The sequence below is a fragment of the Podarcis liolepis genome, assembly GCF_965112155.1.
Source record: "Podarcis liolepis genome assembly, chromosome: 15".
NCBI classification, from domain to species: Eukaryota; Metazoa; Chordata; class Lepidosauria; order Squamata; family Lacertidae; genus Podarcis; species Podarcis liolepis.
The window spans coordinates 6,899,217-6,922,710 of NC_139566.1; the positions used below are offsets into that span (position 1 = coordinate 6,899,217).

At 43.0% G+C, this 23,494-nt stretch overlaps 1 long non-coding RNA gene across 1 annotated transcript; it reads right to left on the bottom strand.

Moving 5' to 3' along the window:
• Positions 1–12,052: 12,052 nt before the first annotated feature.
• On the bottom strand, positions 12,053–14,545 carry LOC310694379. Its single transcript, XR_014519639.1, has 2 exons — positions 14,456–14,545; positions 12,053–12,782 (listed from the first exon to the last, which is right to left on the bottom strand). It is a non-coding gene; the product is annotated as an uncharacterized lncRNA (long non-coding RNA).
• Between the last annotated feature and the right edge of the window lie 8,949 nt (positions 14,546–23,494).

Here is a 23,494-nt window from a genome sequence, read left to right on the forward strand (position 1 = left end):
TACGAGACTACCGCTCTTAACCACTACACCACACTGGCTCTCATGTAGGATTATGACACAATTTAAGAAGGTTTCATTGAGTATTCATCATCTGCATTTAGTGTATTTTGTGTGTGTGTGTGTGTGTGTTGAATTAAGGCAACAGGTCACATCTAAAAAAAAATGTATCTAATACAATAGGAATGTATCTAATATGTATTGTGCTTCTATTGTTGCAGGGATGCCCAATTATGCTTCCAGAATTAATGCTGAGAAATACAACATTGATACATTGCCTACAATTCATTCAAAATCCTGTGGTGCTTACTGGTTTGTTTGTTTGTTTGTTTGTTTGTTTGTTTGTTTTCATTTACAGGTGGATGATTGGGGGAAAATAAATTACTAGTCGTACAGCATTTGTCAACTTTGCAGGTGTGTCAGAGTGGGTAGGCAAGTATAGCCAGAAGTATACTTAGTCATAGCTAGAGAGTGGTGATCTGTTTCTATCATAATAGATTGATACACAGGGTTTCAGAGTACAAGGGACTATTGAGTTATACCAGCAACATTGGATGAAAGAGAGATTTTAAGGACCCATGGAGTTAGAACACGGTGTCTAGAACAGGGAGGAGTTTTCTTCAAGTCCTTTGCTGCAAGGCTACAGGTTGTGTCTGTAAACATGCCCAGGAGATGTGAGAAAGTATATTGCTCTCTCACTAGAGTCATAAATGTAATCTCCGCTCCTTCTTCATCAATCCTATTTCTCATGGGGAGTAGATCCATCAGTCTTGGCTTCTCTCAGTTTTTCATTTTTCGAAACTCCCATTTGCTTCAGTTCTGTATTAATGTGTACTATTACTATTGTCATGATTGAAACCTTTTTTCTTAACAGAACTATCACACTTTTATTATTGCTCATTAGATTTATTACCTGCCTTTCACTATGAGTTTCCAGGATGAGTTACAGTACAGTGGAACCTCGGGTTGTGAACATGATCCATGCGGGAGGCATGTTCGCAACCTGCACCACCGCATGTGTGCATGTGTGGGTCACAATTCAGCACTTCTGCACATGTGCAACGCGTGATTTAGTGCTCCTGTGCATGCAAGAGTGCTGAAACCTAGAAGTAACCCGCTCCTGTACTTCCGGGTTCGGTGCGGTGCGCAACCCAAAATCACGTAACCTGAAGCATCTGTAACCCGAGGTACCACTGTACTTACTTATTTCATTTATATCATACCTTTTCCTCTAAGGAGCCCAAGGTGGGGTACATGGTAATTTCTCTCCTCATTTAATCCCCACACTAACCCTTTTTCTCTGGGTGAGAACAGTCATTACCCAGATGTTTAGGCAATTTGGGAAAACTTACACTGAATGGTGAAGCTTCCATGTAGCACAAATAGGGGCATGGCCCTACATTTCTCATGCGCTGGAGTGTATATATGTAGAAAATAAAATAAAATATGAAGAGCCCTATTGGATCAGGCCCACCTAGTCTAGCATTCTGTTGCCAGAGTGGCTACGTAGGTCTCCCAGTGTGCAACTGTGCTCAGGTCGTGCTTGAGGCTTTCCTATTGGCATCTGAGTGGAGATTGTGAAAACAGGATACTACACTAGCCATTGGCCTGATCCAACAGGACCCTTCTCATATTTTTTAATAGGAAGCCCAGAAGCAGCATCTTTTTCCCCATTTGGGATTCCCAGCTCAAGAGCACTCTCCAGTCTAGCTCTTCTTACATTCCCATGGTGTGGGAGATTCCATCATTTGTGTTGATTCAGCCCTGCTCAAATTCACTTCCGGAAAGCTTTCGCCAAAAAAGCAACTTGCCAAGGGAGGACTCCACATACGAGGTGAAAGATGAGGAAGAACAAACAGCTACATAGGGATGAAGAGCTAAAGAAATGAAAACACTGCTTGAAAAACCTTGGCAGCTGCATGCTGGGAAACACTTTGAGCATTTAATTAGAGCCTTGTGACAAGAAAATGCATCATGCTTTCAACTGAAGGCACAAAGCAGCCCAAGTGAGATTGCCTCACTGATGACACACACTAGTTGGATTTCTTGCCATTACAGAAAGGTGCAGTTTGGCTACAAAGCCTTTTATCCTTACTGTTGCAAAATCTGGGCAATTTCCCCAAGTGATCTTGATTTCTGTTCTTGCAAACCTGCCATTCACTAATTTATTAATCCTAACTAGGATTCTTCAACACCAAATCTTTGCATTCTTTGAGGAGTGGCCAAATCAGAGGTAGGAAAGGATATTCCACCCCCCCACACACACACAGTGTGTGTGTGTGTGTGTGTGTGTGTGTGTGTGTGTGTGTGTAGGTGGTGTACATTTCAAATTTTCAGAGAAATTTAATGGGAAGCACCAATTCCTAAGATGCTATGGAATATCCACAAACATTTAACTATTTAGGTGAAACGGTTAGGCCACAAAATCCTGATAATGCAGTTGTTATGAAAGGTATCTATGAGGGGACCTTAAGCTTTCCATTGAAAGGCAGCTAGCACTCATAACAACTAACAAATAATTTTCTAAATAATAATTTTCTAAATTATGCTTAGATTTGATTCACTGAGATTAACTTGCAAAAAGGAATTATATTATAGGATATTGCCTTTCAAAAATGTGCATATTTGGAGAAATCTACCACAAACTACTGATAAATTTCCATGAGGACTTTTTGTAAAAACAAATTGGAAAAAGTAGTGTGTTAGCAAGTGAGGTGGGCAAGGCACAGCCCCTAATAATGTGTCATGTTTATACATTTTGAAAATAATACTTCATGGGATGGGCGGGAAATTCCAGTTCACATTTAAAGGTGAACCTACTATGATCACAATATATGATCCGAAACAAAACAATCCATCAAAATTCACACTTCCCTGAACTTGGCAATCCAGTTCACCAGCTGAGTAACGTGCACAGAAATGCCCATGTGAAATTGATTTGGTAAAGACAGGAGGAGTAAAAGGTTAATTAGTTAAATTCTGAAGTGAGGATTTGCTGGAAGAAATTTGAAAATAGGGATGCAGAAAGGGAAGGTATGGGGAAGTCGGAGAAACAGGGTTCAAGAAAAGAAGGTTTTGAAATTTTACATGTTTATGTGTTTGTTTGTTATTGTATTGTGTATTGTTTGTGTTTAATATGTGTTAAAAAAAAACCCAATAAAAATTATTATAAAAAAAGAAAAGAAATGCCCATGTGAAAATAGAATGTTCCTATAAATGCACATATTGCTGAAAATAACACAAACATGCACTCTATAAGGGGAAATTGCTTTACAGAAAATATTTATTATTATTATTATTATTATTATTATTATTATTATTATTATTATATCATTATTTAGTAAATTTTCATTCTGCCCATCTTCCCAAAGGGTGGCAAAGAGATGCACAATTAAAAGAAGAAGAAGAACTGTTCTAAATCATTTACAACATTCTAAAGGCAAATGCCATTGGGAGGGGGATGTAAAAGCACCTGAAAATAATTATCTTTATGCAGACTGCATGGAACTAGTCCCCTGTAGCACCTGACTCCATGGTCAGCTATATGCTCTCAGCAGGTTACGTGACATTGCATGCAAAAATATTTATTTGAAGAGAAATCCACACTCAAAGCTTGATGAATTTTCATGATGAGTTCAGGGCTGGCTGTACACATGTGGAACTTCGCCTGACTAGGTTGAACACACCCATCCCACTCTCCCAAGCATTGGCAAAGGTGTTTTTGCGGAGAAGAAAATTGGACTGTGACCATACAAAATTTGTTTTGATTCAGCGCTGCTCCAAATCACTTGTAGGAATGTTCGGAACCTAGCAAGTTCCACAGGGAGGATCCTGACAATGAGCTGAAATGCTTTATTTTTTAGGAAAGGGTCATAGTTCAGTGGTAGAACTGATGCAGAAGGTCCCAGGTTCTATCTCTGACTGGGAATGTCCCGTCTCACCTTAGAGACCACCTAACTTTGTTCTGCGTATAAGCTTTTGTGTGCATGCACACTTCTTCAGATACACTGAAACGGAAGTCACCAAACCTTATATATAGTGAGAGGGTGGGGTGTCTCATTACATATGCTAATCATTTGCATACTATCCCTTGCTTTTTCCTGTAGGACTAATTGCAGTCGTTAACAGTCATCAACAGATTTACCATACCCTTTGAGTCAATCACCCATCTCCCACTACCCCCCTGAGAAATACCCCACCCCATCCTAATACTATATATAAGGGTCTGGTGACTTCTGTTTCAGTGTATCTGAAGAAGTGTGCATGCACACGAAGGCTTAAACCAAGAACAAAGTTAGTTGGTCTCTAAGGTGCTACTGGACTATATATATATATATATATATATCGTATTTTTCGCTCTATAACACGCACCCGACCATAACACGCACGTAGTTTTTAGAGGAGGAAAATCCGTAGGCATGCCACCCGTAGGCATTGCCTCCATAACACGCACAGACATTTCCCCTTACTTTCTAGGAGGAAAAAAGTGAGTGTTATGGTGCAAAAAATACGGTGTATATATATATGTAAAGGGACCCCTGACCATTAGGTCAAGTCGTGGCCGACTCTGGGGTTGCAGTGCTCATCTCGCTTTATTGGCCGAGGGAGCCAGTGCACAGCTTCCGGGTCATGTGGCCAGCAGGACTAAGCCGCTTCTGGCGAACCAGAGCACCTCACAGAAATACCGTTTACCTTCCTGCCAGAGCGGTACCTATTTATCTACTTGCACTTTGACGTGCGTTCGAACTGCTAGGTTGGCAGGAGCTTGGACCGAGCAATGGGAGCTCACCCCATCGCGGGGATTCGAACCGCCGACCTTCTGATCGGCAAGTCCTAGGCTCTGTGGTTTAACCCACAGCACCACCTGTGCCCTTCAGATATAGATATAGATATAGATATAGATATAGATATAGATGTAGATGTAGATGTAGATGTAGATGTAGATGTAGATGTAGATGTAGATGTAGATGTAGATGTAGATGTAGATGTAGATGTAGATATAGATATAGATATAGATATAGATATAGATATAGATATAGATGATATAGATATAGACTGCGTCAGACCAACACAGCTCCCTACCTGAATCTGGGAATGTCCCCTCCTTAAAACCCTGGAGAACATCTCCCACTCAGTGTAGACAATACTGAGCTAGATGGACCTGTGGTCTGATTCAATATGACGCAGCTCCCATGTTCCTGGTATTGCTGTTCTGCATTGTGGTTTATTTATTTTCCCAGTGGAACACCATCTGGGATGGAAACCAGAAAGATCAAATGACACTACCAGGAAACTGCAGGTGTTAATGCAATTGGAAGTTTTTATTATTGTAATTGAGAAGCAGAAGCAAGGAACATTTCCAAAGTTTCATGTGGCACTCAAATGCCAATCCAGACATGGAGGTTACTTAAATGCAAATATTACTAATAAGGAAACAAACAAAAAAATACAGCCAAAAGATGGGAAAGCATATGCCAAGTCCATCACAGGGGTGTGAAGTTGATCAAACGACTTCCAGTGACTGAGCTACATATCTTGTTGGGTTTTTCCATTCCTTTATTTTAAGGAAATGGCACACAATAGTAGTTTTCAGGCTGGGTGGAATCTTGGGTCACTCAGAAGCTGAAAATAATGTCAGCTGGCCTCTTCAGGGTAGGATCGGATGCATATGAATTTAGGCCTACAAATGGAACATTTCTGAATATCTCAATTTTGAATGCCATGTTCTGATTTCTTTTTCCACGGTCTTCTTTGAATGTTCGTTCTATGTGGTGCCCCATGGTGCCTGGGGTGCGGGTTTTTAGAATATACGGCAGGGGCTGTAGTCACTTCTGGGTAGAGACAGCAGAGATCAAAGGCTGGGGGAGATGGCTGCACCAGCGGAGATGGAGGCACATCACACACGGGTAATTCCCTCGCAGCACAGAGCAGGAGCACAAGGGTTGCATTGCTCAATGCAGGAGGATTGGTCAGAGCAGTGGAGAGCTGGGCCCGGGATGGATATAGTGAACGGTGGTGGCTGAATGGTGACGGTGGAGGTGGGGCATCTGCTATAGCACTGTGTCTTTCCACAAGACATATTTGCTGAATGGATCTAAAGAAACACATCAGAAGAACATAAGAAGAGCCTGCTGGATTAGTTAATAGCCCATCTAGTCCTGTTCTCCCACTGGCCAACCAGATGCCCCCATTGGGAAGCCCACAAGCCGGTCCCAAGCACAACAGCCCTCTTCCCTCCTGTGGTTTTCAGCAACTGATATTCAGAAAGGCTTCCACCTTCAGCCATGGAGGCTGAGGACAGTCATTGTGGTTCAACACAATTGATAGCATTTTCCTTCAGAATATCAGGGTGTGGAACAGAATAGATTAAAACAAGCATGGTCAATGACTCTGGAAATCCCTGCCCCTTGGTGGTAAAAACCTTTGCTGTATTGTTGTTGGCACCTGCTGAAAACCTTCTTTTTCCTTTAGGGGCGCCTAACATGGATTGTCACTTATGGCTGTCCTATGTAGAGCGCACCCATTCAAGCTAATGGACATGAGTAAGGCCGCATCAATACTGAGCATTTTAAGCTGCATCTTATTTCTTTAAACAGTCATGGCTTTCCCCCAAGAATCCTGGGTAATGGTAATTTTTTAATGGAAAACTCTGAGAGGGAACTGTGTGCTCTACTGATTCTAAACACTCCAAAGTATTACAGTTCCCAAGATTCGTTATTTTTAATGTGGCCTAACTTAGAGTCATTCATTCATTCATTCATTCATTCATTCATTCATTCATTCATTCAACAATCATCCCTTTTCCCAAGGAACTGGATGAGGAAATGCCCCCCGTAGTAACTCTAAGTGCCCTTTAAACACCACAATCTCAAGAGTCGTCATATTTAAATGTGGTATGATATTGCTTAAATTGTTGAGATGTTCATGGAAATTCCAGAGTACAGAATAAATAATCCTCTTGAACCCCTGCCTCCTCTGACCTCAATATATATACTAAAATCTACTCCCCCCCCAAAAAAAATATCTGTTGGAATTCAAAGGTTTTGAACATTCTGTAATGTATTTTAACCAAACTTACCTGATTCTTCAAGGAGGAGGACTCAACAAGGATGAGGAGTTGTCTCAGTGTTGAGGCAGGATGATTGTTTCCCCTTGCATCCCAGGCCTTTTTATACTGTTCCTTTTCAAAAGGTTCTAATTAACTGCTAGCATCATGTCCCATCATACAACATCCAGGTTGTCCCAAAGTGTGATTTCACTCCACATTCTCATTTGTTCCACCTGGTGTTTCAGCCCTTAGGCGGGATCCTCCCTCCGGAAATTGCTAGGGTCCAAATGTTTGCAAACGTGACTTTGGGTGAAACTGAGCTAAAGTAGCCCAATTTCATAGAATCAAGGAATCATAGAATTTTAAAGTTGGAAGGGACCCCAGGGGTCCTACAGTCCAACATTCTGCACTGCAAAAATATACACGTGGCCTATATGGGGATCAAACCCATGACATTGGTGCTATCAGCACTGCACTCTAATCAACTGAGATGGGATGCAAATAGCCTCTGAACATCATCTTTGCCATTACTTGTGTGAATGGGGGAGTTCCACCAAATAAGGTGAATTTCTTCATGTTCATAGCTGGTCCTACGCCTAGGCAAAGGGAGATGTCTTGCTCAGGTGGTTGAGGCAGGGGACCCTAGCAATTTTCAGAGGGAGGATCTTGACTATAAGTTGATATACCAGGGAGAACAGCTGGTCCTACCCCTAAGCAGAGGGAGGTGTCTGGCTCAGGTGGTTGAGGCAGGGGATGCATCAGTGGAGCATGGTGTTGGAGGTTAGAGCTACGCAGTGCCAGCTGGCCTGTCTCATGCCAACCCGTGGTTGTGGTGGGAGACATCCCATCACTGTGAATGGGCATCTATCTTTATTTTGAGCCACTTGCATACTCCTGCATTGCAGGGTTTGGGACTAGATGAATCTTGGGGTCATTTCCAATGGAATGATTCTATGAAATTGAGCTGTTGAGCTAGGAAGGCTGTTTTAGCTCAGTATTCTCCAAAGTCAGGTTTGCAAGCATTTGGACTCTAGCAATTTCCGGAGGGAGGATCCTGCCTATGGGATGAAACACCAGGCAGAACAAATGAGTACGGATGGTGAACTCACACCTTGGAACAGGAAGGATATTATATTATAGGACATGATGCTAGCAATTAATTGGGACCTTCTGGAAAGGAATGGTATAAAAAGCCCTGAGATGCACTGAGACACCATCAGCCTCCCTCAACACAGAGACACTCCAGTTGAGTCCTGCCCTTTGAAGAATCGGGTAAGTTTAGGCAATATGAATTAGTGTATTCAAAATATTTGAATTCTAATAGCTTTAGGGGGAAGCTTCAGTCATTGAATGCTGATGTATTAGCCAGTTCCTTTGTGGGACACTGCAGGATGGAAAGTGGTTGGCCACTGGAAGAACTGGATGTGGGACTAGATGGGCCATAACCAAATCCAGCAGGCTCTTACATTCTTTTGATCTGTTTCCTTAGATCCATTCAACAAAGATGTCTTGTGGAAAGACCCAGTGCTATAGCAGATGCCCTACCTCCACTGTGACCATTCAGCCACCACCATTCACTATATGCATTCCGGGCCCAGCTCTCCACTGTTCTGACCAGCCTCTCTGCGTCGATCAGTGCAACCCCTGTGCTCCCGCTCTGTGCTGCGAGGGAATTGCTCCCATCTCCGCTGCTGCAGCCATCACCCCCAGCCTTTGTTCTCCGCTGTCGCTACCCAGAAGTGATTGCAACCCTTGCCGAAGATTCTAAGGACTCGCAACTCAGGCACAGAATGAACATTCGAAGACGACTGTGGGGAAAAATCAGAAAATTGCATTCATAATGGGGACATTCAGAATTTCTGAGTTTGTCGGCATAAGTTCACGTGTAGCCAATCCTATTCCTAACCAGAACAGACCACCTGATATTATTTTCAGCTTCTGATTAACCCAATATTCCATCCAATGTGAAAAGCACTATTGTGTGCTATTTCCTTTATAGAACCCCCCCCCCCAACAAATTATGTAGCTCAGTCACTTGCAGATATTTGATGAACATCATACCCCTCTGATGGACTTCTCATATGTCTCCCAATCTTTTGGATGCAATCTTTTGCTTTCTCATTAGTAATGTTTGCATTTAAGTAACCTCCATCCCTGGATTGGCATTTGGGTGCCACCTGAAACTATGGAAATGTTCCTTGCTTCTGCTTCTCAATTACAATAATAAAACTTCCTATTATATCAACACCTGCAGTTTCCTGGTGGTGTCATTTGATCTTTCTGGCTTCCATCCCAAATGGTGTTCCACCGGGAAAATAAATAAACCACAATGCAGAACAGGAATACCAGGAACACGGGAGCTCCCTCGTACTGAGTCAGACCACTGGTCCATCTGTTGCACTCAGGGTCCCAAACAACTAGCTCAGCATTGTCTACACTGAGTGGAAGATGTTCCATCAGGCAACAGGGAATCTGATCCCCACACAGTAGATTGCCAGGAGCAGATAAGACAGTGAAAGTTCTTACTAAAGTATTTTATTCAATCTTCACAGAAAGATGCTAAGAAATGCAGCCTCTTTGAGTAATGGTGTTGCTCCAAATAAATCTCCATCCCCCTTCTCTCCACTTCCTCAATCTTCAACACCACCAGCCACCTTATGGGGCCACTTAGAGCCATTTGCCTCCGATACTTTTGCCCTCCTATTTTTAAGGCTCGCTGGGTTCTGGGAGATGGTGCATCTGGAATGCTTTCTAGTGATAATGTGTTGGCCAGCTCCTCCTCCTCCTCCTCCTCCTCCTCCCCTCCCATTATTTCCCAACTGTTCTCCTCATCTTCCTTTGAGCTGTGACCTCCCTCAAATCCTGTTGAAATTCTGAACTGTCTTCCTCTTCTCTGGAAGGTTCAGGCTGGGGAGGTGGTCTCCACCATTTCTCCTCTGTTGAATCCCTGACACAAACACAGTGAAGAAAAAGCAAAACTTCCAAACTCCTCTCCCCAGCCATGAGGGAGATGAGATGAGTCAAGAGCATATGCTGCAGCGTTCTGAGAAGAGAAAGCAGGGAATCCATCTCACCCGCCAGCTTTCGGTATTCACTTCGTGCCCCAGCTCTTGCTCCTTTGCCTGCCCACCCGGCCAATCTTGGTGCTTCTTGCACACTGCAGGTTCCTCTCTTTTGCTCACCCACCGACCTGATTAGCAAATGATGGTTGCTAATGATGGTTACAAATGAGACCTGCCAAATTGCCTCTTTCAGTCTCCCCTTAGATGCCAGGGACATAATGAAAATTATATATGTGCACTAGCCATCAGTTTTTCTTAAATGACCCAGCATGCTGCAACTGGATGTGATTGACAGAGCTTGCAACATCCCTTCCTGGAAGGAGGATGATCAGGCAAGTAGTGAAGCCTTTAGGTATAACATTATATAATGACTCTAAATTTGAGGTATAACATTACTCCTTAACTCGACTGAGTTAAGTAATGGCCATGGGAAATGACTTCGAATAATTATAGTAATTACAGGGCCAGGCAAATGCATTACTATTCACAAATTACAGCACAGCACACAGAGAGACTAACTTGGTTCATTGCGCTCAGGAGACGTGCAGAAAAAGTCTGCTTAAGAGGAATTCTTCTTTCTTCCACATGGTGAACGTGCTGGAGAATTTTAGAAGCTTGGCCTAATGAAATCTTAGAATCATAGAATTGCAGAGTTGGAAGTGACCCCCCGAAGCTCGTCTGGTCCAATCCCCTGCAATACAGGTATCTCAAGTAAAGCATCCATGACAGATGGCCATCCAACCTCTGCTTAGAAACCTCCAAGGAAGGAGAGTACACAACCCCTCGAGGGATACCGTTCCACTGCCAAACACCTCTTAAGGTTAGAAAGTTCTTCTTAATGTTGAGTCGGCATCTCCTTCCTTGGAACTTGAATCCATTAGTACGGGTCCTACCCTCCATTGCAGGATAAGCAAGGTCTTCTAAGTAAGTATCAAATTATATTCCCTGGAGAAGAACTCCTCCCCGCTTATTAAACCATCACACTCTGCTGCATAGGAAACTCTAAAATGACTCTTTATTGCAGAAAATATATTGACACAGTGGCATATCCCAATAAGACTTGTGTTGTGATGAGCAGCATGTCTTATGAGGGGGAAAGGGATTATGCAGGGAGGGGGAGAGCAGATGACACCAACCAGGACCAGGAACGTGTCGGAGGTTCCTCACGACCGAGCTGAAATGGCTCTCCCCCATGACGTACTTTGGAATCTATCAAGCTCTCCTCCAACAGTGATTAAGGACCTAAGCCTTTAATGAGGCTTCAGGCACGTTCTCTCATTACACAGAGTACCCTGACAGCAGAAGACCAGCTAGAAATATGAGCTACTTTGCTACATTTATTTCTAACTAGGCAGGACAGAAAAGAATATGCACCTGCTCTCTGTGAGAGTCAGTGAATAACTGGACAAAGAAACAGGAAACCAGTAACATCAACATCTGTCTCCCACCTCCCGTGAGACTTCCAACAGAAAGATGGTCGTTACACTGTTCCTCACAGGACTTCACATATTGTTAAATTTTTTTTGGGGGGGAGGGAGGAATCAAGTAGTTACTTTTCACCTTTAAAAGTATCAGCACATGAGAATCTGGATATCAAAAGGAATACATGAACACAGCAGGAAACTGGAGTTTTGATGCAGTAAAGCATTTATTTTGATTGGGAAGAGACACACAATTCCACATGTTGAATTTCAGGTAACACAGAGTGCCAAATCAGACTCCACATGAAGACATGCAGCATCAAAAACAGATAGAGTGTTTGTTTGTTTGTTTGTTTGTTTGTTTGTTTTAAATGGAAACATGGACCAGCATGTTACAACATTGTGGACTAGCTCGTGCAAACATTGAGTAGAACTTAAGCAACACAAGTACATTTTTTAAAATAATAATAATAATAATAGCCTAACATTGTTAGATGAGTATTGATGGACAAATCTCACACGAATAATAATAATAATAATAATAATAGCCTAACATTGTTAGATGAGTATTGATGGACAAATCTCACACGATGAAGACTTTATCACTCTTCTTCTCCTACAATTGCAATCACAGTGGAACATTGCATTTAAAATAGGGCACCTCTTCAGCTAAAACAGGGCAATAGTGAGGCACCACTAACGAGAATACAATGTTCCCGGCTTAGAACATGATTCAGAATGCAAAGTGCTGAACTCGTGTTGAGGACAGGCGCAGGTGACTGCCTCAGCAGATGTGAAAGGGGGTCCTTTAAGTTAGAAGGTTGTATATTTGAACATAAACTTCTAGAACTCATGTCTACAGTGGAGCCAACATCTGGATTTCTTGCTCCATGGTCCTCCTCATATTCATTCTGTGGTTGGTGGCTTCAGGGTTTATTTTAACTGGCAAGAACTGCATCCACCCTCACTTTTTGACACATATTTTTTGGAGTAGATGCTGGTTGAACTCAAACCAGAGGTTGGACGGCTGTAGATTGACCCATGTCCACCATGGTGTGCCCCTCCATGGTAGGGAATCATGCGAGCACAAGGGTTGTGTTGCTCAATGCAGAAAGGTTGGTCAGGGCAGTGGATAGCTGGCCCAGGAATGGTGAGGACGAAGGGAGGTGGCTGAATTTGGATGGTGGAGGGAGGGCAGCTGGCGTAGCAATGGTTCCATCTGGAACACATCTTGGCTGAAGTGGATGTATAGATCTGAAAGGACACATCAGGTGGAGAGTGGACAAAGTGTACAAAGGTAAACAGTAATGCAATTTCACAGTGTTCTGGTTCTCCAACAGACATTTTAGAACCAAAGGCCCATCCAGGCCAGCTTTGTGTTCTCGTAGTGGCCAGCTAGAGGCCCCAATGGAAATCCCACAATCAGGACCTGATTACAATAGCCAGTCTCTTCACTTGTGATTCCTAGCTGCTGCTAAATGGAGTTATACTGCATTTCATAGTGGAGGGTGAACCTAGTCATTGTGGCTAGTAGCCATTGATACCATTACCCTCCATGTGTCCAGCTTCAGTCTCCTTCAGAATAGGCCCACTGAAATCAATGGGCAGGAGTAATTTAGTTCAGGGATAGCCAACAATGGCTGCACCAGGTGTTCTGGACTACAAGTCCCATCAGTCCCAGCCAACTTGATCATTATAGCCAGGAGCAATCAGAGTTCTAGGTCGAAGCATCTGAAGAACATTGCATTGGCTACCCCTGCCTTTGGTTCATTTATATCAACTGGCCTACCTTGAATATAACTTATCTGGATACAACCACATTAAAAAAATAAAACAAGTTAACTAAATGTAACATGATAGACAGATGATAGCTAGCTAGCTAGCTAGCTACATTATTGGAGACTTGTCATCAAGATCTTGGCCAGTGGATGGGGTATAAATATTAAAACTATTATTATATAGTAATATAATTATATAATATATAGCGAGATAAAACCCCATAAAAAACAAAACAAGATACAGTGGAACCTCAGGTTGCGAACGTGATCTGTATGGAAGGCACGTTTGCAACCAGCAGTGCCACGTCTGAGCACCTGCGGGTCGTGATTCGTCGCTTCTGCACGTGTGCAAAGCATGCGTGAGCACTGAAACCCGGAAGTAACCCGTTCTAGTACTTCCGGGTTTGACACGGTGCGCAACCCGAAAATGCATAACCTGAAGCATCTGTAACCCAAGGTACCACTGTAACTAAATGTAACACGATAGATAGATGATAGATAGATAGATAGATAGATAGATAGATAGATAGATAGATAGATGATAGATGATAGATAGATGATAGATAGATCGATGATATATAGCTATAGCTATAGATATAGATGATATAGATATAGATGATATAGATATAGATGATATAGATATAGATGATATAGATATAGATATAGATATAGATATAGATATAGATATAGATATAGATATAGATATAGATATAGATATAGATATAGATATAGATATAGATATAGATATAGATATAGATATAGATATAGATATAGATATAGATAGCTTATTGGAGACTTGCCATCAAGATCTTGGCCAATGGCTGGGGTATAAATAATAAAACTATTATTATTTAATATTATTATCTACAACCCCTCTTCTACCTTGTTCACCTTCTGTTAAATGATACAAAACTATTCATAGATTCTGAGTAGGCATCACCAACACACTAAGGTGTCCCTTCTGCACTGATCACCAACATTCTGTGCCTTAAGCTTCCGCCTAAACAGATTTAGAACAGGTTAAAAAGCTGAAATAAAAAGCAGTGCTTCTTAACAGGAAAGAAATGGACTTTCAGAGTTTATTTTTCTTTTTCATTTCCACCTCCAAGATTACCAAGAGGCCTTGACTTAAAATGAATTATAGCATACCTTACCAAGCTCCGCAGTGAAAAGAACTCGAGTGGAGTGTCTCTGTGCTGAGGGAATCTGGCGATGTTGCTGTGTCTGCTTGGGGCTTTTATCTATATATCCTGAGACGATGATGAGTTTTATTTTCACAAGATTCCAATTAATTCCTAATAGCAGTTTTCCTTGAGTCACTTCCAAGTAGTTTCAAGGAGTGTTGTTATGATTCACATATCTTCTTCCTTGTTATTGATGTTGCACGCCATAGTTGGGTCACTTCCCTGGAAATTGCTGTGGGTCCAGCATTTCAAAAGTGGTTTTGGGTGTTGGTGTTTCTTGAGTTTGATCTCCCCCAAAGCAGAATTGGCAAAGCCTCTTGTCCTTTCCTGAGTGGCATAACAGCTGAAAGAGTTTGAAGTGCTGGGATGCTGAGAGTTGTTAAAGGAGCTGAGAGATGTTAGGAGACCACGATTCCTGCAAAGCGCTACAGTTTGTGGAGAGGTTTAACAAGCAATCCCTCTCCACAGGGACACTGGGAACTGCAGCTGGATGAGGGGAATAGGGTTCTCCTAAGAACCTTCAACACCCTCAGCAAACTACAGCTCCCAGAATCCTTTGAGGGAAGACATGACTCTGTAAAGTGGTATACTAGTGCCTTAAATATATGATGTGTATGTAGCCTTAGATTCACCATGTTCGCTCTTAATTATATCCTTTATTCTTCTGAGCTTGTGATTATGTATATTTTACCATTTGTACTTTCTTTAATGACTGGTTGACCATAATAGATAAAACTTTTATTCTGATATGAGATTCTGTATAATTTACCTTCTCCACACTAGTTCATCAGGTCATGCAGAGGGAAGACAGGTTATATACAAATATATTGCAGAGGTTCTTAAATGTTTTGGACCAGCTGCTACATGTCCCATTTTCACATATAAATTCCCAGAGTTACTAAACCACTCTGGGATTTGTTGCTCCGTGATGGGAATGGTGGGGTGGGTGGGATGTCAGCATCGCCCTAGAGCCAGTGCACCAAGTGGACTCTTACACCTCAACCCCGACTGGGCTAGGCGAGCTGGGTAGCACCGCCAGAGACCTCCTTTCTCACAGGAACAGGTCACAGTGCTGTGGACTCACAGCTTAGAGCTGAGAGCACCGGATTCACTGTCTCAATAATACAGTTGTTGCGCAGCAGAGTTTTGCAGAGTCTTGCAGAGTATAAACCACTCGGAGAGCAGCTCTGTAGAATATCTTCCTTTTATTCTGTAACTACAACTATGATACAAAACTATATACAGAGCTGAATATTCTAAGCATAAATCAATGCTACACTGAAAGTCTGCAGCTGCTCTTAGCAGCAATCTTATCTCTAGGATCTCTAACACTCTCACTCTCTCCGATACACTGACTGACTGACTCTCTCTCACACACACAGATATGTTGCTGGGCAGAATAAGTAGATAGGCAGGACACGCCTCCTCTTCTCTGGAGAGTCAGCAGAGACCATCAGGAGATGATCAGGAGATTCTTGGGTATGGGAGGGGTGAAATCTCCTCACAGCACTCTGAAAAATGGCACTCACTCAATCTCACTCATTCACTTACTTGGGATTCCCAGCAACTGGCATTCAGAGCTATATTGTGTGAAATGGTGGAGGTAGAACATAGTCATTGTATTGAGTAGCTTTGGAAGCCTTATCCTTCAGGAATTTGTATAATCCCCATAAAATATAGATTAGACAGATGTGTGTAGGGGATGACCACCAATGTGTTTACTGCCGTGGTGCCATGGCCATATGACCTTCAGCTTCAGAAGCAGTAAGTCTCTCTGCCTACCAGTTGCTGGTGAAGTAGAGTGGGATGGGGCTATTGACTTCATGGCTTGTATGTAGGCTTCCCAGAGGCATCTGGCTGGCCAAAGTGAGAAGAGGAAGGTGGACCAAAGGGGCTTTTGGACTGGTTCCTAAGAATGTAAGAGAAGTCTTCTGGATCAGGTCAAAGGTCCATCAAGTCTGTTCCTCCAGTGGTCCATCAATGGTCCATCAAAGGTCCATCAATGCTGTTCTTCCAGTGGCCAACACAAATCCCCTTGGGAAGCTGAGAGTTGTTTAAGGGAGCTGAGAGATGTTAGGGGACCACGATCCCTGCAAAGCGCTACAGTATGCGGAGAGGTTTAACAAGCAATCCCTCTCCACAGGGACACTGGGAACTGCAGCTGTATGAGGGGAATAGGGTTCTCCTAAGAACCTTCAACACCCTCATGAAACTACAGCTCCCAGAATCCTTTGAGGGAAGACATGACTCTGTAAAGTGGTATAATAGTGCCCCTATTGTGATTCTGTACCGTCGTCTTCTTCTCTGGAAGGGTCAGCCTGGGAAGGCAGTCTCCGCCATTCGTCCTCTGCCCAGTCCCTGACAGCGATATTATTTCCCCTCTTCTGACTAGCTTGCCAGGACATCCAGCTAAGAAACTGCTTGTAGGCTGAATCCAATGTCAGTCCCACCCAGGGCTTTTCTCAGGTTGAACTCACAGGAACTCAGTTCCGGCACTAATCACTAACTTAATCATAACAATTATGGGTTGTTTCTCATACTGGACTAATCTGAGTTAAAGCAATTGATATCAATGCACTTAACTAACTGATTCATAATAACTTTCAGTTTAATCCATTTTTTGTCCTACTCAGAGTAGACCCATTGAGGAACATGACTTACTTAGGTCCGTTAATTCCAATGGATCTGAATATTTGAATGTTATTTCTGCAGGTAGAACCTTCCGTACCTGATATTCTTTAAGTCCCCGGTGCTCCTCAACTGGGAAATTAGTTGAATATTGATCTGTTCAACTGAGGAAGGAACAAGGCTCATTGTTAAAACTGGGAAAGGAGATGAAGGCCTCATGAGGAGAAGTAGGGAGCTACTTGGAAATTCTAATAGAATTATTTTTTCTTCTATTGTTGCAGGGATGCAAATCATGCCTCTGGAATTACTGCTGAGAGATACAACACTGATACAGTGACTACAATTGATTCAGAATCCCATAGTGCTTCCGGTTTGGTTTGGTTTTCCCCCCAAATAGCTATTGGATGATTGGAAAAATAAATGACAAGTTGTACAGCATTTTCCAACTTTGCCAGTGTGTCAGAGTGGGTAGGCAAGTATAGCCAGAAGTATACTTAGTCATACCCAAAGAGGGGTGATTTATTTCTGTCATAATGGATTGATACACACATTTTCAGTGTGTGTGTGTGTGTGTGTGTGTGTGTATTCCTCTGTTTAGTGTCTCAGCTGTGAAAGCTTCTCCCCACCCCACGAGAGAAAATGAATTTGCCACTTGAATGGTTTTACCTAGGGGGAGAGCAGGGGTAGACACATGGAGGCCACTAGAACAGGACCAGACTTTATAAGCGGCATCTACCCAAACATTTTACTCTTCTTTGTAGTGGCGCCTGTCCTTCTTCCCTGAGTGAGATCAGGCGTTACCTAGGTGTTTGGGCAATGTGGGGAAACTCACACTTATCTGGTATGGTGAAGCTTCAGTGTAGCACATTTAAAATATAGGGATATGGCCATACATTTCATGTGGGGAGTGTGTGTATTTATTTAAAAGAATGGCCCATCCGGTCCAGTCTCCTGCTTTCACTGTGCCCACCCAGATTCCTGTGGGAAATGCTCAAGCAGAACTGGAGCACGAGAGCACATCTGCTTGGCCCCTGTGAGAACAGACTGCTGGATGAGTCATTAGCCTGATCCTAGAGGGTGCTTCTTATGTTCTTTATGGGAAGCCTAGAAGCAGGACTTCATCACAACATCATCTCTCCTCACTTGGGATTCCCAGGAACTGGCATTCAAAGGTATATTGCATGCAATGGTGGAGGCAGAACATAATCATTGTAATGTGCAGCTACTGGAAGCCTTATCCTCCAGGAATTTGTAAAATCCCATTAACATTTGGATTAGAGAGATGTGTGTAGGAGGAGACCATCATGACTGCCATGACCATATGACCTTCAGCTTCAGAGGCAGTAGGTCTCTCTGCCTACCAGTTGCTGGTGAAGTAGAGTGGGATGGGGCTATTGACTTCATGCCTTGTATGTAGGCTTCCCAGAGGCATCTGGCTGGCCAAAGTGAGAAGATGAAGGTGGACCAAAGGGGCTTTTGGTCTGGTTCCTAAAAATGTAAGGAAAATCTTCTGGATCAGGTCAAAGGCCCATCAAGTCCAGAACGCTGTTCCTCCAGTGGCCAACACAATTCCCCTTGGGAAGCCTGAAAGTAGAAGCTCACCAGCCCTCTCCAGCTTGGCTCGACTTGTGTTCACATGGCACATGACATTCCAGAGTTTGCGTTGATTCAGCCGTGCTCAAAGCCACTTCCGGGAATCCTTTGGCCAAAAAGCAACTTGCCAAGGGAGGACTCCACGTACCAGGTGAAAGATGAGGAAGAACAAACGGGGACATACTGTAAGGGTGAATGGCTAAAGAAATGAAAACAGTGCTTAAAAAGCCTTGGCAGTTGCACACTGGAGAACACTTTGGGTGTTTAATTAGAGCCTTGTGACAAGAAAATGCATCATTCTTTCAACTGAAGGCACAGAGCAGCCCAAGTGAGATTGCCTCACTGATGACACACACTAGTTGGATCTCTTGCCATTGCAGAAAGGTGCAGTTTGGCTACAAATCCGCTGCCTTTTTTGGGCAATTTCCCCAAGTGATCTTGATTCCTGTTCTTGCAAGCCTGCCATTCACTAATTTAGTAAGTGTATCCAGTATTTCTCAGCACCAAATCTTTGCACTCTTTGATGCCTGACTCAATCAGAAGTAGGAAAGGATATTTTTCCCCACAGCAGATATATATATGAGAAATACCGGTGGTGTTCATTTCAAATTTTCAGAGAAATTTAGTATGAAGCTCTTTTCCCCAAGGTGCTACTGTAAATCCATAAACTTTCTAACTGCTTAGGTGACACAGTTGGGACACAAAATCCTGATAATGCAGCTGTTATGAAGGGTCTTGCCTTTAACTATCCCAATTCTCCTGCTAAATATCACTATTCAAACACCTGAATTTACTGCAGATTCTTTTTCCATCATAGTCTACTGTAAATGGTTCCTGCTCTGGAAGGTAGGACTCGAACCAATGGCTTCAAGTTGCAAGAAATGAGATTCTGACTAAACATACAGGGGGGGGGGGACACTTTCTGACAGTAAGAGCTTTTTGACAGTGGAACAGTCTCCCTTTGGAGGTTGTGGACTCTCCTTCCTAAGAAGAGGTTGGATGGACGTCTGTCATGGAGGCTCTAGTTGGGATTCTTGCATTCAGCGGGTTGGACTTGATGACTCTTTGAGTGTCTTCCCAGTCTAAGATTCTGTTATTCTATGACCCCTCAAAAGGCCCTGCTGTGCCATTTTAAAAACCAAGAGAACCCGCATAATTTAAATAAAAGGAGTGATAGAAAACAACCCATAATTGTCCCACGCTTTGCTGTTAACAGTTTGAGGTAAGCCTTGTGGCTTTGCAAAATGGCAGGCTGGGCACCTTACAATACAATCCTATACATGACTACTCGGAAGTAAGGCCCGCTGTGTTCAAACCCTCTGAATATTACAGGGACAGATAAAAAGACTGTCTGGGTTAGGCTGGGGCTCCACCACTCTCTTCCTCCCCAGATTCAATTGCAAATCACCCTTCCAACACCTTGATGCAGGCATATGAAAACGAATGAGTCTGTTTTAAGGAAACACATAAAGCCGAGATAATGCACCCTTCCAAGTGGTTGAGTTTTTTTAACCCCCTCCCATTTTCATACCTTATCCAGGGACAGGGAGAGAAGATGGGGAGCCAAGCTACTCTTAAAGTGCCCATATGCAAAATTGCAGTTAAGCAAAATTCGTAATATGGGACTCAACATAGTGAGAAGCTATGATGGCTTAAGAGCTTTTGTAACTGTTTCAGCATTTTGGGGGCAGTTGGATGCTCTGTTCTTGCAAGAATTTTTTCACCTGGCTAAGGTGGTCAACAAAAGAGGTTTAAAGACTGCCTCAAGGCAAATCCCTAAAAATGAAGTATAAACACCAACAATTGGGAAACACTGGCCTGCGAGCGCTCCAATTGGAGAACAGCCTTTACCAAAGGTGTCATGGGTTTTGAAGACACTCGAACTCAGGATGCAAGGGAGAAACATGATAAGAGGAAGGTACGCTTTGCAAATCCACACTGTGATCAACTTCCACCCGGTAATCAATGTCCCCAGTGTGGAATGATGTGTGGATCCAGAATTGGCCTCCACAGTCACTTATGGACACACTGTTAAAACCATGTTCATGGAAGACAATCTTGCTCAGCTACAAGTGATCTCCAGAGAAGAAGAAGAATTTTTTCACCCGGCTAAGTAAGGATATGTCCCTGACTGACAGAGCTACAAAAGCTGAGGCTGCTGAAGAGGTGAGAGCCCATCTTGGCTATTTCTGAGTGAAGACCTGCTAAATCAAAACTGAACTTCCACAGCCACCACCCACCATGAACAGCCATTGGCAGGACTGGCAGCAAAAGCAGCAAATGTGCTTTATACTCGAGATAATATTTTATTCCCAGGCCAATTCTGCTATTTTAATGGTGCACTGTATATCTAACTTCCCTTTGTAATTCTTTCTTTTAAAATATTTAATACATTACTTTGCTGTTAATTATGTTTCTTTGAATGTGTATGTTATATCTGATTTTCTTCTGCAATTATTTATTCCAAATGGTTTGATATGATATTTCAATGTAAAACTATTTGATTTCTCCCCCTTCAAAATATAAAGTCATATAGAAATGAACTGAATGACCATAATTATTTTAATATGCATTGATCTATTGAATTTAATGCTTCCAAGTACATCATGTCAATTAATCTCAGCCAGACTGTTCAGAGCAGGACATACAACCCCATTCCCACAAATTCAAACTATTCTAAATATCCCCATTTTCAATTACATTTCCTGATTTCTGATTCTGTGAATTTCGTCCAATTTACGTTCTGCTTCTCATGGCGCCTAGTGGTGGCACTTAGAATCTTCGGCAAGGGCTGCAGTCACTTCTGGGTAGCGACAGCGGAGCGCAGAGGCTGGGGGAGATGAAAGCGGGAGTTGCACCAGTGGAGATGGAGGCACATCCCACGCGGGTCATTCCCTCGCAGCACAGAGCGGGAGTGCAAGGGTTGCATTGCTCGATGCAGGAGGGCTGGTCGGAGCAGTGGAGAGCTGGGCCCGGGATGGATATGGAGAACGGTGGAGGCTGAATGGTGACAGTGGAGGTGGGGCATTTACTGTAGCACTGGCTCTTTCCACAGGACATCTTTGCTGAATGGATCTGAAGAAACACATTAAAATAACATTAGATCAGGTTAGTGGATTAGGTTAATGGTCCATCTAGTCCTACTTTTTTTATTTATATAGACAAACCTACTACCATGGATAGTTGCCCATGCCAGTCATATGCAGGGCACACCTATTCAAGTTAAGGAGCATGGCTAAGGCCCCATCAGTTGTATACATTTCAACCTGCAGATTTCTACTTAGCACCAAAGTAACCTGGGAAATGGTAATTTAGTGAGAATTTTTAGGCGACCATTCTCCCCCTCACTGAGCTTCAGTTTTCAGGGTGATTTAACAAGCAGTCCCTCTTTCCCAGGGAACCTGGTGAGGGGGAAATGGGTGCCCCAACAGTTCTAACCACTCCCAAAATACAACAGTTCCCAAGAGTCATTATTTTTAATATGGTGTGACAGTGGTGTAACTGTACATTGCAGAAGGTTCAACAATCAATTCCTCTTCCCAGGGAAATGTGAGAGGAGGAAATGGGCCCCCTAGTAACTCTAAGCACCTTTTAAACACCACATTCTCAAAATTCATCAAATTTAAATTTGGTATGATAGCATTGTTGGGATGTTCATAGACATTCCAGAGTACAGAATAACCCCTGCCTCCTCTGAGTTCAGTATATATACTAATATCTACTTCCCCAAAAAAGCTGTTGGAATGCAAAGGTTTTGAACATTCTGTAATGCATCTTGACCAAACTTACCTGATTCTTCACTGAGCAGGACTCAACTGGTGCGTCTCAGTGTTGAGGAAGGATGATGGTGTCTCCTTGCATCCCAGGGCTTTTTATACCATTCCTTTTCAGAAGGTTCTAATTAACTGCTAGCATCATGTCCCATCATACAATATCCAGGTTGTCTCAAAGTGTGATTTCACTCCGCATACTCATTTGTTCCACCTGGTGTTTCAGCCCATAGGCGGAATCCTCCCTCTGGAAATTGCTAGGGTCCAAATGTTTGCAAACGTGACTTTGGGTGCTTCTGAGCTAAAGCAGCCCAATTTCATAGAATCAATGAATTATAGAATTTTGAAGTTGGAAGAGACCCCAGGGGTCCTCTAGTCCGACATTCTGCAATGCAGAAATATGCACGTGGCCTGTATGGGGGTCAAACCCATGGCATTGGGGCTATCAGCACTGCACTCTAATCAACCGAGATGGGATGCAAATAGCTTCCCAACATCATCTTTGCCATTACTTGTGTCAATGGGGGAGTTCCACCAAATAAGGTGAATTTCTGCATGTTCATAGCTGGTCCTACCCCTAGTGAGATGTCTTGCTCAGGTGGTTGAGCCAGGGGACCCTAGCAATTTTCAGTGGGAGGATCTTGACATTAAGCTGATATACCAGGGAGAACAGCTGGTCCTACCCCTAAGCAGAGGGAGGTGTCTGGCTCAGGTGGTTGAGGCAGGGGATGCATCGGTGGAGCATGATGTTGGAGGTTAGAGCTATGCAATGCCTGCTGGCCTGTCTCATGCCAACCCGTGGTTGTGGTGGGAGACATCCCATCGCTGTCAATGGGCATATATCTTTATTCTGGGCCACTTGCATACTCCTGCATTGCAGGGTTTGGGACTAGATGAATCTTGGGGTCATTTCCAACGGGATGATTCCATGAAATTGAGCTGCTGAGCTAGGAAGGCTGTTTTAGCTCAGTATTCTCCAAAGTCAGGTTTGTAAGCATTTGGACTCTAGCAAT